Source organism: Falco naumanni, chromosome 3 (genome assembly GCF_017639655.2).
Source record: "Falco naumanni isolate bFalNau1 chromosome 3, bFalNau1.pat, whole genome shotgun sequence".
NCBI lineage: Eukaryota > Metazoa > Chordata > Aves > Falconiformes > Falconidae > Falco > Falco naumanni.
The window spans coordinates 105,277,760-105,295,071 of NC_054056.1; positions in this window are offsets into that span (position 1 = coordinate 105,277,760).

Below are 17,312 nucleotides of genomic sequence, written 5' to 3' on the forward strand. Positions count from 1 at the left end.
AGATTTGGTGAAGGTACGTCACGTACTAAGTTTCCTTTTGGTGTATTGTAGTTTGACCTTGAGCTTTTGAGCTTCTCCATGGAAGAAGAGCTTTTTTTCTGCCTAAGAAAATCCCAGGACACTCTTACTGGAGGCTTTAAACAATGGTTAAGACAATCCTGTGAGCTTCTTCAATCCTGCTCTGGGACATGACCACCAGACTACATGAGTCTTTGAGGTCTCCTCGAGGCGTATTTTGTGCAATTTGAGGATTTTCCAGATCAACCTATTCCATGTATATTCTAAAATTGTATTTGACACAAATCTGTTTCTATGTCTCTTCAACACTGACTATGCACTCATGGATTCTTTCTTTCAAATAATTTCAGTTTTATGTGCTTCCAATTAAAATGTTATAAAACATTTATAGCTTCTTGCTGCAAAGCACAGAGGACGTTTACATTATAAAAGACACTATCCACACTGAGTTTGTGGTGCTCGCTGCTGTATTGCTTGCAGTCTTGCCTGCAGTTCTGTATATTTGCCAGCTGTTTGCAACACAGTCCTTGGATTTCATTGAATGTTCCATATGGATGTTTTTTGGAGCTGAACCCTCTGAGTTTGAGCTGTTTGTTAGCGAGGCAATGTAGAGATTAGAGATGATCTTTATTCCTAAATATGACGAGGTGATGAACAGTTTGGTGACAAAGGATTTTGAACAAAGGCATGGGGCACAGTCCAGTGCTTGTTTTGCCACAGCATTTCCAAATGGCCATACGAATTTGCATCTTAGCTCCCAATGGTGCAATTCAAGTTCTCCTCCTCAGAGGGGTTTCATGGGGTTGGGCATGTCAGGACCAGGGGGCTGTCTCTGGTGAAACAGGGATCAGATGAGGACTGTGGGTAGCTGTGCCAGCTGATCAGAGCATGAGTAAAGAGTAATGTAAAACACCGGACACCATGATGTACGTTGTATTCCCTGTCTCTCTATACTACTTTCCTATGTCCTTTTTCAAATCACTTAGGTCCAGATCCTCTGAAATATTTAGACATTGAGTTGGCACAGTGGGAATTTGGACAAGATAGATTTTAGATGCCAGTTTTGAAACCTCAGCACCTAAACACCCTCTGGTCTGACCTTTCATTGGAGATAAATAATAACAGAGATCCTTTCCCATAGAAAACCAAATCTATGACCATTCTGGGATCCCACTCAACTCTTTCCTGAAACACAGTCACCACGAGCTTCAGCCAAGAGGCCTCTATAAAGTTCCATTTGCACATAACAAGGTTCTGTGAAGCTGCAGCTACAAACACTGGTTCTCTTGAAAGTGCTTTTGTTACCTCTAGCTGTCATTTTCCTGCCAAACCCACACCCTGAACTATCCCATCTAATTATACTCACTGGCCATCTTTCCCCTTTTTATTGGCAATATTTTTCTTGTTAATTGTGCATGCTTGGTTTTAAAGAATGGTGTCTGCCTTTCCTTATGTGGTTTTGCAAAGAATATTTCTGCATCTGGGTAGTTTCTCTGACATGTTTATGCCTTGCTGGTTACTGTAAAAAATGCAAGACATATTATGTACTGCGGAAAACCAGGCTGGCACTTTGCAGTTATAACATTGTGCCTTATTGTATAGTTAAAATAAATGTACCTGATATCAGCTTTATTACTCCTATTAGACAGTCTAATGGCTTGATGTGCAGGAGTTGTTCCAGCAAGATGTTAAAGGGAAAGCACCGACTGCTCAGCTCATCCCCTATACTCAGTAGCACCCAGGGAGCAATTAGGGACTCTGCAGACCAACGCATGATGCTCAGCTGGGGCTGTGTTAGGGCTCTGAAGTCAATCTCTTGCCTCCCGATACTACATTTAACATGTGATAGAGTGGCCAAAAGAAGTTATCACAACAGCAAAAAGAGAGAAGTTCCACAGATGCTGTGTGTGGTCACTGTCCATTTCTATTTTTCATTAAAAATGTTACATCTTGGATGCTGTAAAGGCTCCCCTCTGAGTGATGCTATAGCGGTCACACAGGACAGGCTTATTCAACACTGCTGAAACTTTGTTCAGTAAATATGCCCGTGTGGTTTGAAACATGCTACAATCATTCCTGACTGACAGCTGTATAAAGGAATGAGTACGGCAGTCTAAAGCTCAGTACAGTCCGGGGTCTCAAGAGTTTCTGTCACTCATGTATCCTGACAGTGCCTGGATAGGGGTATCTACAGCTGAGCAAGCCACCCTGCGGTTGCTTCACAGACTGAGTGGTGTTTAGAATACAGTTCACCTCTGTGCATGCCTACATTCTATGTTTGGTTAGGTGAATCCCATCAAAGTATCTGTTGACTGTACTGGCTAAATGTCCATTGACCACCCATGGACCAAATGCTACCTGAGATAGAGACACTTGTATCAGAGACACTGAATGTTAGGCCAGATAAGCCCCGCGCAAGACGTGGGCTTTGATTCACTAAATTCACTATTCACTAAAGATTCACTTTGGTCTAGTTGTCTTTGACTCTGACTCTAATTTTAATTGAAGTGAATACGCTGGAAACACCTCTGTCTGGTTAGATGAACCCTGCTCTGTGTGTTTCTTCCATGGAAAGTAAGTGGTATGGAGACTTGTTATCAATGCTGAGGAAGATACTGAGGGAAGGTGAGAGACAGTTTTCACTGTTTAGGCCAAGAAGATCTCAAATGGGTTGCAATCAGAGCAGGCTGCTATGTATGCACCTCAGAACTTCTCTGAAGCAGATATAACGGCTTACGACTACTTCTTAACAGAGATGCTGAAGTTCTGAGGAAAATGCTCAGGGCCACATGACAGCATAAAGCACACTGGAGATTAAATAGTCATTTTTAGCTGCTGCATTTTTTTATTCTCATGCTGGACCTAGAGGTGAGAGGGAAGCTCCTGTTGGCTATGTGAAAAGCCCCATGAATGCTCATCCACATTAGCACATCCGCACTCCCAAGTCTGGGATACTTCCTACGGCAGAATGAAAGAGAGAGCTGGCATGATGTTACTCCAGGGCAAGGTCTGATGGTTAAGCAGTAGTTTACCTTTCTCACTATGATCTCTGGAGGTGCCCAGCAAAGAGGCCCCAGTATTGAAAAGATTAGCTTTGCCCATACAGAGCACTGTTTCTGAGCCTAGGTTCTGCGAAGTGTCGTTGTAAAGAGCTCGTTTTGTTAATCCTACCACCATACCCAGGTTTTAATCAGACCCTGTGCTCAGCTGAGCTGGTTTAGCCACTGTAACTCACTGGCCCAGGAGAGCCCAGCTCACACGCTGCATTTGATCTGCAGTGAAATTGTTCTTTTTGCTCAGTTTCCAAGCTGGGTTGCCTCTGGCACAAAGGGTCAAGCGATTTCACGTAATTGTCCTTGGCTCCTTCAGGATCAAAGCACAGCTTTGCCTGGTTCCGCTTCTTCCCTCCACCCACACTGTTAAGGGATCACTGAACCTTTGGTATCCAGTTCCCGAGAAGTGCAATAGGCAGTGATAACTGAAAGCAGCAAAATACACCCCAAGAGATTTCCTTTGGTCAGATACCAGCGGATCAGTTGAGGGCCAAGAGGAAATTAGAGGTAGAGAAGGGGTGTTTCAGCCTACCCAAGCTGAAGAAGCAAGGACAAGCAGCAGATGCAACATGTGCTTCCTGGATGGGCATGCTACTGGAGGACAGTCCGTGATGCCAGGTGCAGAGGTGGAGGCAAGGATGTGCTGGTTGGTGCTAGGCACGTAAGGACCTCTAAGCTCTCTGCTTTGGTTAACACTGTTAAAAACTTGTGCTCTTGAATGATACTAAGCAGAGGAATATGTGTCTTATCCCACCTTAACTTGTCTTCTTGTGTAATTCCAGGTAAAACATTGTCCTGTCATTTGCAGAAAAGCCAAGAGAATATCTTTGTGTCTCTGAGTTAATCGTTGTCAGTAAGGCATTATGGGATGGTCAGGAGAGGATTCATTGCAGGTATTACCCCTATTTATTTTATTAGGCTGGGTAGTACAAGCACTGGGAGAAATTCATGTTCTGAACATTGCAGTGGTCACATTATGCCTAGAGAAGGGTCAACTCTAGAACACTGAGAGGACAGAGCATTTGCAGGAAGAGGGTCAAACACCTGGTATCTTCTAAGTACAGCTTACAAACTTTTATTTGAACTTAATGTCAAAACTCTAGAAAGACTGGCAGTTTTCAGAATATTAGGAAAAGAAAACTTAGATAGAGGTATGGCTAGTCTCGTTTCTGCTGTATTCTACTTACAGGTTATATTTTCTGTCTAAGCTGAGGGACTGAGACACAATTGAGCTGTTTTGCAGCATCCAGCTTCTAGAACCCTTGATAGACCTGAATCAGGCATCTATTGCTATTTTCAAAGTGATACTTCCTCTCCAACCATACCAATAACCCACTTGCTTTAGTTGCCATGGATTTGGGGGAAATGCAGGTCTAAGCTTTGTCCTTTGCTTTCTCAGCTGAAAACATTAACCACAGGCTATAGGGATGCTTCTAGTACTTTTTCTGGATATTCAGGTAATTTATGCAAAAAACAGTTTCAACAGGGAAAAGCTCCTCAAAATGCTGTATTGGCTAGGTTCAGCATCTGTCTGGACTTCTGTAAGGCCTTTGACACGGTCCCCCATGACATCCTTCTCTCTAAATTGGAGAGGTATGGATTTGGTGGATGGACTATTTGGTGGGTGGGGAACTGGTTGGACGGTTGCATCCAGAGGGTAGTGGTCAACAGCTCAATGTCCAAGTGGAGATCAGTGACCAGTGGTGTCTCTCAGGGAGCTGTATTGGGACCAGTAATGTTCAGTATCTTCCTCAATGACATAAATAGTGGGATCAAGTGCACCCTCAGCAAGCCTGCAGACAGCACCGAGTGGTGTGGTTGACACACCTGATGGATGGGAGGCCATCTAGAGGTGGACCTGGATAAGCTCAAGAAGCGGGCCCATGTGAGCCTCATGAGGTTCAACAAGGCCAAGTGCAATGTCCTGCACCTGGGTTGGGGCAACCTCCAGTATGAACATAGGCCAAGGGATGAAGAGATTAAGAGCAACCCTGTGGAGAAGAGCTTGGAGGTATTGGTGAATGAAAAGCTGGACATGAGCCAGACAATGTGCACCTGCAGCCCAGAAAGCCAACCGTGTCCTGGCCTGCATCAAAGGAAGCGTGGCCAGCTGGTCGAGGGAGGTGGTTTTGCCCCTCTACTCTGCTCTCGTGAGATGCCACCTGGAGTACTGCATCCAGCTCTAGGGCCTCTACCTTAATAAAGACCTGAACCTGTTGGAGTGAGTCCAGAGGAGGGGCACAAGGATGAGTAGAGGGCTGGGGCACCTCTCCTAATGAGGACAGGCTGAGAGAGTTGGGTTGCTCTGCCTTGAGAAGACAAAGCTCTGGGGACACCTTAGTCTTAAGCCTTTAAGAACTTAAAAGGGGGCTTATAAGAAAGATGGGAACAGACGTCTTAGCAGGGCCTGTTCCGATAGGAGGAGGGCTAATGGTTTTAAAGTAAAAGCGGGTATATTTAGACCAGCTCTAAGGACGAGATTTTTTACAGTGAGGGTGGTGCAACACTGGAACAGGTTACCCAGGGAGGTTATAGATGGCCCATCCCTGGAAACACTCAAGGTTGGGTTGGACGGGGCTCTGAGCAGCCTGGTCGAGTTGAAGATGTCCCTGCTCACTGCAGTGGGTTGGACTGGATGACCTTTAAATGTCCCTTCCAACCCAAACCATTCTGTGATTCTATAGTGTTAAGATTTTGACTCAATAACTGATCCAAAGCAAACAGAGAAGATCCCAGATCTCAGTAAGAGCTCTAACTCATAAAGTTCCAGCTGCAGGGCAGAAAGTCCTGCATGTCAGCCTTCCAGAGAGGCCTGATTCACTAAGTGTTTTCTGAAAACACTAATGGGGCTGGCCCCAAAGTCAGGACAGTCAGAGGAAGCAGACACCCATCTCCTTTGTATTGTGAGGACCTGGGTGGATCCACAAATGTTCAGCAGCAAAAAAACAGGCGGATGTCTGGGGAAGTTCAGTTCTTCCTGCATGAGCAGCAGCTGCATCGGCACTTCAAGTGTCTAATAAGTATTTGAAATAGGTGGATGTGGATTAATATATTCTCCAATTCCAAAGATTTTAAGAAGGCATGCTGAGACTTGCCTACACCAAAAGAGGGTTGTGATAGCAAGCACACTACATCAGCAAAACACAGAAGGATTTTCCAGTCAGAAGGTAAAACGTTATTAGTGACCTGCCTGAACTGCCAGAGCCTGTGTGCATTTGGTCTAGAAAATATCCATGAATACAATATTTCATGGCATTTCTTTTATTTCCTCTATGTAGTCACTCCCTTTGCAGAAAGAACCTTCTTTCTGTGGTGGTGTGTATTTCTCTGGTCCTTGACAAAACAAAAGCAGAAAGACCCACAACAATGCAAGGAAAAAGATAATTAAAATAGTTTTGTCTCTAAAAGTTCAGGGTGAGCTTACAGTAAAAGTTTGTGAGTGGGAAATGACGCATTTCTCATTAAGTCCAAACCAGTTCTCCTGTCCCTGTTGATGATCTGCCCTTGTTTCAAACCAATTAAACTGGAGCTAATCTCTCTGTTGGTTTGAGACACGCTGTCTTTGTTACATACAGCTCCTTTTGTGCACAATGTCGTAATGGATTTTTTTGTAACCTACATCTATATTGGAGAATAATCATCTTTGTACAAACACAGAAGAACTGGTTCCTGAACCAGACAACTTTGAACTTGATTTGGGGCCAAACGAGGGAAAACTGAAAGGCTCCCATTGACTTCACTGCGTATTAGATCAGGCTGTCACCATCTGCATTCAGTCAAGGACATACAGTAGCTAATTTAAGGCCTATATTGTGAATGGGCTGAAAAGCACAATGACAATGCAGTACACATTCTTTTTAGCACCTGCCTTTGGTGAAGAATGGCTGAAAAACTTTATGGAGGAAGGCTTTTCAGAAGAAATTCGACAGAATGAGCATTAAGCATTGCCTGACTCTAAAGGAGTTCTCAGAAACTTTTTTTTTTTCCTGCAAGTGGGTAGAGTACCAAAGGTTTATTTAAAAAAACACCACAAACACACACAACAGGTTGGGAGATGAATCAGATGCACAAATAAATTGAATTCTCTGTGTGTAACTCCAAATACTTCTGCATTTGGATATACCTGCTGAGAGATACATCTGTTGTTAGAAAAACTGTAGGATATTTTTGACTGGAAAGCCACACAACCCCATAAGCAAAGCAGCTAAGCAGCGAGTATAAATTCTGAGGTAAAGTGCGCTTAGAAGGCTCACTCTACAAGCATCCTTGTAAATGTGTTGTGCTGTAAATTGCCAGGTCCTTTAACCAAGTACTCGGTTCCTGGGAGCCAGTCCTGAACGTCGAACTCATGGTGATACATCACCACCATGTGGTCATTGCCCGGAAAATAAGCTGCCAGTGAATAGCTGGGAGCAACTTGCGCTGGCGTGTCAAAACTTGGGAGATGAGCAGTTATTGTGGTAACAGAAGAATTTACAGCACTTGGCCACCAACACTGCTGCAATGTGAGCACATAACAGACTTGTCCGTGAACACTGACACAGGAAAGCTGTGCTTTGTCCAAGCTCTTGTTCCAGGTCCAAATTCTTGTTCCAGGTCTGAAGTAAAGCCAGGCACCGGAGGAGGCACTCATGCACCATCAGATGAAGCAGTATTTCAGTATTTTAACCTGTCTGGATGTACCTGTTGTAGATTCTGGTATGGCTGAGACATGACACATACTGAGAGTAGTGTAACAAGGATGTCCTGGGAATAGCATGGGGCATTTTTCTCAAGACAGAAATTGTCTTCAGAAAATATTTTTTACATAGATGCTTTAGAGGAAAGTGCTGCAGAGTGTAGCAAAGGATGATATTTTTTCTGGCTTTCCTGTAGAGTTTCTACTTCATTTTGAGGATTTTTTTCGTAGAAGTGATGTTCCAGTGAGGTACCTAGGAGAGTTTGAAGATGTTGCCCCTTTCATTTAGGACTGGATGGGAAGCAGGACCTTAAACATCCTTTTCTGAAACAGCACTGGGGTCACTGTGCACAAGGCTGTGCACTGTTTCTTTTCATTTGCATAATGGGAGGAATCTCATTCCTTATTCTGCTTTTGCCATATGATTGGTTTCACCCCTACTCAGATCTGTAGGACTTTCCAGAAGGGAAAGTCTTTACAGTAACTTCTGCAATACTCACTTCTGCCAGTTGTCTCTCATGATTAGTAACTGCAGAGGTACCAAACTCCTCTCGACTTTGAGGGACTGCTCTGGGCCTTAACTGTCTGTGCAAAATGAAGGCTGTTGGATCCTTGTCTTATTCTTCCCCTTCTTCTCACAAACCCAACCCCTTCTTTATTGGGAGTTACAATGAACCCTGAATGTGAAGCTTGGTAAAATACTTTGGTAAGGCACTTATACATGATGGATCCAGACGTAGCTGCGAAGCGGGGTAAGGCAACTGTTGCTATATTTCAGGCTACGTGGTGTATAAGAGTCTCTAAGCAGAGATGCACTCTGACATGCAGCAGAGCCATGCAGGGACTTTTGCCTCCTGAAACACTAACCACTTCTGCAGGTGTATAACAGCAAAGAGGAGATAAGTAACCATGCTCCAGGAATATATTCAACCACACCAAGAAATGCCTCTGTTTAAATTATTAATCTGGTCGTTTAATGGTTCATTGCTCCAGAATGTATTTTCCTCTCATCTTTATCAGTCTAATCCTGGAAGGTGCTGAAGCACTTGGTTTTCACATGCCTAAGGGTGTGGAGACATAATGAAGCTTTTCTTTGCTCTAGTAGCTTAAGATCTCTTTCTCTCTGCAGCAGTGGTACAATGCAATAAAAGTGCTCAGACATGAACAGAAAACTCTTTGAAGGGCAATACCACCTCAGCTGTGTTTTCCTCTAAGTGATTCTCTGAGGAGGATGCTCCTCCAGGACACCAAGAACTTCACTGTGGCTCTCTGAATTTTAATTTGTGGTGCCTGCAGATACCAGGCATTAATTTTGGATGTAAATTACATGGGACAGGAACTAAAGCACTGTTTTTGTGAATAGTCCCTCCATAGCAGGGGTCCTCAAACTTTTTAACCAGGGGGCCGGCGCGCGGATGCAGTGACAGGCAGTCATCTGCAGCTGCTTGGTTTCCCCCCCCAACCCCTGGCGGGGGGGTGCGGGGGGGTTCTGTAAATACCGGGGGCCAGATTGAGGACCCTGGGGGGCTGTATCCGGCCCATGGGCCATAGTTTGAGGACCCCTGCTCCATAGCCTTCAGCTGGGTCAGAGGTTAAGTGTAAATCCCATGGAAGTATACCAAGACTCAGACTATCCAAAATCAATTTATTTTTTGGGATACTTTCCAACCTGTATATTGAATTTTTGGGAAGTTATGGACCTGGTGAAGCTACTGTGCACTAATTGACTTTCACAGAGTTGTGAGCAGGGTGTTTGGGTCAGAGTTAACAAACAGGGACCACATTCTCCACAACAGGCACTCTGAGGAAAAAAATGGGGAAGAAGGAGGGGGTATTGGGCAAGAAATCAGGCATGAAGTCCTGGTGTAATAGTCTAGTATAAAAATAACTAGTGTAGGAGTAGAAGCATTTTGCCTCTGGCACCTTTCGTAATGCTACAGGGATCCTGCATTCATTTCAGTTATCAGGGTTTTAAAAAGAGTGTTAAGTGAGACAAGGTAGTAAGGAACCATAAAGGCTATTCAAAAGATGAAGAATGATACTTGGTAGATTTGAAGAGCTCTGTTTCTTTAGTTTATCCAAAATGAGACTGAGAGTCCTGACAGAGCATCCTTCTAAAGGGCTCAGTCAGAGAAACACATTAACTGATGAAGAGGCAAGAGGGTGGAAGCCATGCTGCACTTCACAGAGCTTTCTGTCCATGGCTCTGCACATAGTACCACAGCAAGAGACATGGCTGGAGCATGTGATCAACTCCAAAGTGAGAAAAACCTCAGGTTTAGAAGTGTCTTTTATAGAAAAAGGCATAGAAAAAATGATAGAATGGTTTGGGTTGGAAGGGAGCTTAAAGATCATCTAGTTCCACCCCCTTGCCATGGGCAGGGACACCTCCCACCAGACCAGGTTGCTCAGAGCCCCATCCAGCCTGGCCTTGAGCACTGCCAGGGATGGGGCATCCACAGCTGCTCTGGATAACCTGTTCCCCTGTGTCACCACTGGACAGAGGTCACTCCCTCACATGCTGTTTTTCTCATATTCAGCAGTACTAAGGCAGATGGTGTTGCAATATCTGCAGAGCTGTATGTCTCTAAATCAAATACCTGGCTGCCTTTCCTTTTCCTTGCTGCCATGAACAACTCCTCTCTTTGTCCTCCTGGCTTCTAGCTGTGGGTGATAGGAAATCCCTGAACTCAAGGTCTATAATCTTTCCATAAATCGTGATGGATCCATCCTTCAGGCATAGGTCCAGCTCATCTTTAACCCAAAATATCCTGCAGCAATTAATTTCATCATTTAATGGGGGGTGTAGGAGTGTGAGAAAAAGGATGACTTTCTAGTTTTAAACCTGTGGCTTAAAAGAATTTTGTGCCCCTATTGTGCTGTGAAAACCAACAGACAGTCCCCCTCAACTGTTCTCTCCCCATCTTCCGTGATTCTGTGCATCTTTGACTGTTTAATTGTTTCTTGTATGGAAACTATTCTGTGCTGTTGACAGGGTAGCAGTGTCCTCACAGCGTGCTTAAAGCTTAGTAGGCTCTCAATTATACAAATTCATGAGATGCTTCAGCCTCTACAAAACCTGGGTGATAAACGGAGATACAACTTAGCCAGTGGGAGAGGGGTCCTATCAGTCAAGCGAGAGAACTAAACTAATGCTTGAAAATGGGACTATGCCAGTTGATCTGAGCTTGCTAGTAAGGACAGTGACCGTTTTGGGGTTGAAGTGTGTTTGTAACACATTTCGGTAACAATTTTGGTAACAAGCATCCTTGCCATTAGAGGGCACCAAATCACTTTACAAGCTGCCTTCTCTCCCAGGAGTCCAGGGTTTGTACCCAGCCTGCACACAGCCTGAGCCCTGAACTGTCTAGCCACAACTCAAATGATTTTGCAGTCAAACTTGTGTCTCAGTGTCCTCCACTACACTGCTACCGTTTTGGCCCCAAATCCCACCAGTGGATCTGGCAAGTTTTCATAACTGTCAGATTTCAGAATGGAAGATGTGCAGCCGCCTGCTAGGGGGAACACAAAGAAAATCTTATTTACATACATTTCTTCCCCTGTCAGGCATATAGCCTTTGGGGATGGAAGCTACACTGTGCAAACAGCAATAAACTTGTGAGGTTTGAAGGGCATGACAGGGAATGTCACCTATTAAAAGATAAATAGGCTGAAAAATATGGGAGTGGAGACGGAGCACAGCTGTTAGGACACTGCCTCACTGCTGTTACCCTTACAGTTACCCTTCTCAGCTACTACTCACATTTGCTGCTATTTGTCTGTGTTTTACTTTGGTCACCTTACTCTTGGGTGCATTTTTCTGTTTCTGTTGTTTTGCTCACCGTATACTTTTTAGTTCCTTCCTGAATAAAAACCAGCTTAATTAAGTTGGCGTGGGGCTGCAGAGGGCTGCCAAAGGAAGAAGTAGGCTGCACAGAGAAGTCTCCCATGAAAACCTTTCCACCTGGCCATGGCTGAGGATCTTGGGCTAAGATTCAGTCAAAGCCTTGAATCAGGATTATGGTTAGGGCAGAGACAAAGCCTAGAGCCTGCAGCTGGGGTTAGGCTGCAGAGGAGATGCTGAAGGATGCTCAGTTTGTTAAGCATCTTCTGACAAGTGATACATAGGCTCCTGTTAATATTTGATAGGAAAAAAAATGGATGCTTCTGTCTTTAGGGAAAGCAGAACAAGGCCAAGCAATTAGTTAGACTGCTGGGAACCTGGAGTAGCTCTGCTAAAATTAAATGAGTTGCTGTGGCTGTGATTTACTCTATTTCACAGACTTTTAATTCTGTTGGGTTTGGCAGGGTTATCCCAAATCTATACCAGGGTGAAAGGTCCTTTGACTCCGCAATGAGGGAAGAATCTGGTGCAGCTAAGCAAAAGGAGAGCAGTGTGTTTTATTATGGAACTGAGTTGTACAACCTCTAAATTATGTCACCTGCCGTGCATCTTCTCTGTATGTTCTTAAATATTTGAATAAAGAGATATTTCTGAAACATTTCTGGCTGGCTGTGAGGATCAAAGTGTGATGTTGACACTGGTATTCTTTGAAGAGGGGAACTCATCACAGTGTTTGGGAGCTTTTTCCCTTGCTTCCCTTCTTGTGGGTATGCGAGATAAAGCAGTGCCAACTTCTTTAAAAAAGGAAAAGAAGAAAAAGAACCAGCATTGCATGAGCATCTCTGAGAAACTCTGAAGAACTTATGTTAATCCCAGCTGAATTTTTAGTGCTGAAACATACCTCTTTGGGGAAGGACTGTCTTTCCTCATAAAGCTGCAACTAACAATGTGTAGAGGAGGTGAGAGGGAAGTGTGGGATGCAATGGTGTTGGGACTCAGTTAAGTGTACCCGAGTGCAAGGAATGACGGAAATTTACATTTCAGCTATTATTAACAAGAATCCAAATGACAAGCTTTACCCTTGAGTATAACAAAAGATTTATCTAGAAAGTGTCCTTTCTTTGGTGTTTTGATGAAAGTGAGTTCCTAAGGTAGGATTTATATCTGCTAATTTTAGGTGTCGACAAGGTATATGGGGGAAGTCTCCAAGCTCCTCTGAAATTCGGTGGAGATCTAGTCAGTAAAGTCAATTGTATCTGAGATGTGATCCACTGGATCAGATGTGAGAGTGTATTTTTCTATGAAAACATACTCCAAATTACATCAAGTAACTCACTAGTGACTAAAAACTGCTTAGTCAATGAATAGAAACTTAGATGTTTACACTGTTAACAGTCACATCTATTTTGATGAAGCCTGCTTTTAGTATCTATGAAGCTGCTTGTTTGGAAGAAAGGCTAAACCATCAATGCTAGAAAATGTTTTCAGTATTTCTTACACATCAGTTTCACAGCACAGTTTAAATAATAGTGTCAAAAACATTACAGAGGAAGATCATCACTAAGGATACTGTGGCTGGAGGTTAGATGTTTCAAAAATGTAGTCTAAATTCAGGTGCTTAGACAGCACTCAAATCAAAGACAGACCTCAAAGGACAGGATCCCACTTGCATGAGTCTGGTAAGCTCTGAAATCTGAGCCATAACTATAGCTATAATGATCTTTGGAACTGAAAAAGATTTTTTAAAAAGAGACCTCTTGAACAGAGAGCTTGAATTGGTAGATCTTGGCTTTGATTCTGACATCCTCATTCTCTTCCCTACATACTATCAAAAAAATATGTCTTCAGTGGATCTACACTGCTGAAATCCAGGTTAATTCAACCACCCAAACATCTTTCAAAGCCCAGAGTAGCCATCTACCCATTTCCATGTAGTATGCAAAATACCTTTCAAGGCTAAGAATTGGGAATTGAAGGGCTGGCATACTGAAAGTCATACAATGTGTGAGAAGTCGAGCACCGTGACCTCAGACCCTTACTCCTCTAAGTTACAATGTCATACCTAGCAAAAAAAAAGCAGGATGCTGGTTCACTCCCAGTACCATTGCAAGATGGAAAGGCAACCTGGACGCATGACCCTTGTGCTCACCAAAATGGTTCATTTCTAGGTAGAGCCTGTCTTTTCTCAAGGGTAGACAAAGTTCTACAAGCGGTCACTTGCCCAGCTTGTCCAGCAGGCTAAGTTGTCTGTTTTGCTGCGTTTTTAACCTTCTGACTTTTCCAATACTTTTCTCTACCCACGCAGATGCTGGTAATGGACATGACAGTTGATTGCAGACAGGAAGATGATATCTATCAGTTCGTATCTTGAAGCATTCCTTCCGAAGAAAATAAGACTAACTCTTTTCCTGGTATCTCAGGCTTGCTTATTCCTGGGAGGATGTTGATTGCACTTTTTCTGATTGTGTGGATTCCACTTGGAGAAAAAAAAACATGCTGAACATAAACGAATAGAACAGGACAGTCTTGTAATATCCTGTAGGCTAGGTAAGGGTGTCTGTTGTCTTGCCTATGTGCAGATGCAGATAAAATTTCCATTGACCAACTGACGTCAATGGATTGGCTCACTTTAGAACTAGAAATCTCAGAACATGACCTCTGGACTTTATTTCTACATAAACAACTTTGGTGATAAGTTAGAACAAGAGTTAAGATGTTAAGATGTTGATGGCAGAAAATGGACCCAGTTCAAGAAGCTGTTCTAAAAATGTACGCTCAAAACCAGCTTCTAAAATTTGAGAAAATATGACGAGGCATATTGGGACCTATTTTCTAGAAATCCTGAGTACCTGCAACTTTTATTGGCACTCTAGAAATTAGCATCTTGAGCCATGTAGCCAAAATCAGGCACTGTGTAAACAAAAATTACTGAAAATCTCCTCACCAACCTCCATGCCACTCCCTGCTTCAGGATGGTATGTTGTGGCTTCATGAATCTGTGATTTTGAATTGGGATGATACTGTGGTAGAAAGGCAAATCATACAAACCAGTGACTCCCAACCCAAGCCCCATTTAGATGAGGAAGAGCAAGACAAACTCAGTCTTCAGACACGCTTCCTAAAATCTTGGTGCATGCTAGAAAGCCCCCCAGAGTTAACACTGTCTTGGAAAGGGGCTTCTTCTTCTGACCCCCATGATACGTGCTCTTTCCTGACTCACACTATATAAATGCTTTTGGTTATTCTTTTGATTCTGTGGAGAACATGCAAAGACCTGAGGCATTTATGGTCCTCCTGCTTATAGAGTCAATACAGACCTGGCAGAGGACTACCTTCTTGTTATGCAGCATCCCTGAAGTCACACTGAGTTCAACATAAGGAAAAGTGAAAGACAAATAAATGTATTTCTTTACCACATCCAACATAGAAAACATAATTTCAGAAGTAATAAAGAAATGACAACAATATTAAAAAAAGGAAAAACAACAACAAAAAAAAACCAAACAAAAAACCAAACCAGTCCTCACTTCTAGTCTCCAGATATTAAACCATAAAAGGCTTCCTGCATTTGTCTCTTTTTATCCGTCTGTCTCATTGCGATTTTCCTGACAGAGGGTAAGGAGAAATGTAAAGCTTTTAAAACTGATTCTTTAGGGCAATGCCCTTCTGCATTGTGGGTAGGTACATTTGTTCAGATCACCTCCGACAGGCCATTAGTTTGTGCTGAGACCCAGTGGGAGGCTAAACTGATGGGCGCTGGAAGAGGCCAGACCCTCCAGAACATCCTGCAGGCAGGCTCCCCGGGAAAAACACTCCATTCTCCTGGCTTGCCCAGTGCCTGCCTATGCATGCATATTCATGACCGGCTAATCTTTTGGGCAAAAGAGAAAATTTCTTTAGAAAATTACAGCAACAGAACAGGGCTGTGCTTTCAAGTATTTTGTCTTTCCCAAAAGAAAATAGCTGATGCCATGAAAAGTTTTGTGCAACCGTAAATGTGCTCAACTGTGCTATAATGTTTCATGGAGGGGAAATTTTCTTTCCCAACCCAGCTGCCGAACAGTTTGTGCCTCCAGGCTCCATGAGGAATTGAGAAATAGGACCAGGCATCATACTAATTTTTATCATTTTTCACCCCATTTGCAATAATCTGGGACACAGAAATTCCCCGGTGCAACAGAACGTTCCCCCCTTCCTCCAGTCTGAAATCACGTGTGCAGACACATGTACACACAAACACACACTTAACTCATCTCTCCATCAAGACATCTTTACGAAGAAGTATCTTGGAGGAAGATCTCCACACCTATCTTCACCCAACAGTCTGATCGATTGTTTTTAAAGGGCATTGCTGGCAGCTTGGGGCTAGTGCTGACTATAAGAAGGTAACATATAAATGAACATGCATCTGTTTAAGTTTCCACTTTGTGCTTATACATACATTTAATGTGGCTTTTTGTTTTCAGCAGCAAAACGCTTCACTCAGTAAAAAGGGATCAGCTAATACAAAAGGTGGGAGATGTGGTATTTTCTTCTTTTGACCAAGACATCCCAGGAGATGAGGGGAACATTTCCAAACTTAGATTTGCCCTCAGATGTTTAGGTTGTCTAGTCTGAAGTTCAGCCATTGCCAATAGAAAACAAAACTTTCCTGTGTTAGAAGTAAGTGCAAAACTTTTGTAATAGGCAATTAATTAGGCACTTACATGCAAATAAGTACAGATAATTTTTCTAAATTCAGCTGAACTGTATTCCTTGGCCTTGAAAATAAAAGTAGCTAAGTTTCCAAGAGTCAGTTCAACAATGTTTACTACAAAACCTTGATTATTGTAATCTTTTTCTGTAGGGATGATGTTCTACTTCAAGACCAAGACTAATCCTCCCTCCTATCCCTTGCTTTTTGTCATAGCTGTACCTGGTGGCTCTGAGTTGCTTATGGTCTTTGAATGCAGGAGGACAGACAAATTAATAAAAACCATTTTTAGGGTTATTCTTTGAGTTTCCATGTTCTTCTCATTCATAGGTGACAAGGTTGAGTGAATCAAAAATATTATTTTTACCCTTTTTCTGTATTTTTTCTCATTTGTTGTGTTTATATCGCTGTCCCTTAGAGACTGTAGGAAGGTGCTGTACCACAAAGCCCAGGAACTGCATCTGCTTCCTCCCCTTCTGTCATCACCCAATGCATCCTTACCACTAGAAAGGGCCACAAAAGTTTCTCCTTTCTTTTTGTCTGTTTTGTGGAAAACACTGGTTTGCACGGATACCAGTTTTGAAATGGCAGCTGATGTGGGTGATTTCTTATCTGGCCCTTTGTGTTTTGCCCCAGGAGCTGACCTCTGCATGCACTCTAAGAACACAGCTCACAGCTTCACAAGGTCTCCAACAGATGGCTGCTCATTCCTTCACAAGTCACTTGTGGGGTCTGAGAAAGCTGCTTTGCAGGCTTTTGCTTTAGACCATCAAGATCTCCTTTTTCCATCATTAGAATGACCTCGGAGGTCAAAGACACATTCCAGGGAAGGCTCCTGATGCTGAGGAACTTGTCTCTAATGAGAGGAAGGAATCTGTCATTGCCCAACTAGAGTCTCCTTTGCAAGTTGAAACTTATTGCTCTGGGATGGTATGGTCTATGCCTGGCACATTCCCCTGCTGATTTTCACACCTAAGAGCAAGACAGAAGCAACTGTCTATTGCCCCCAAGCTTTCCATCTAGAGT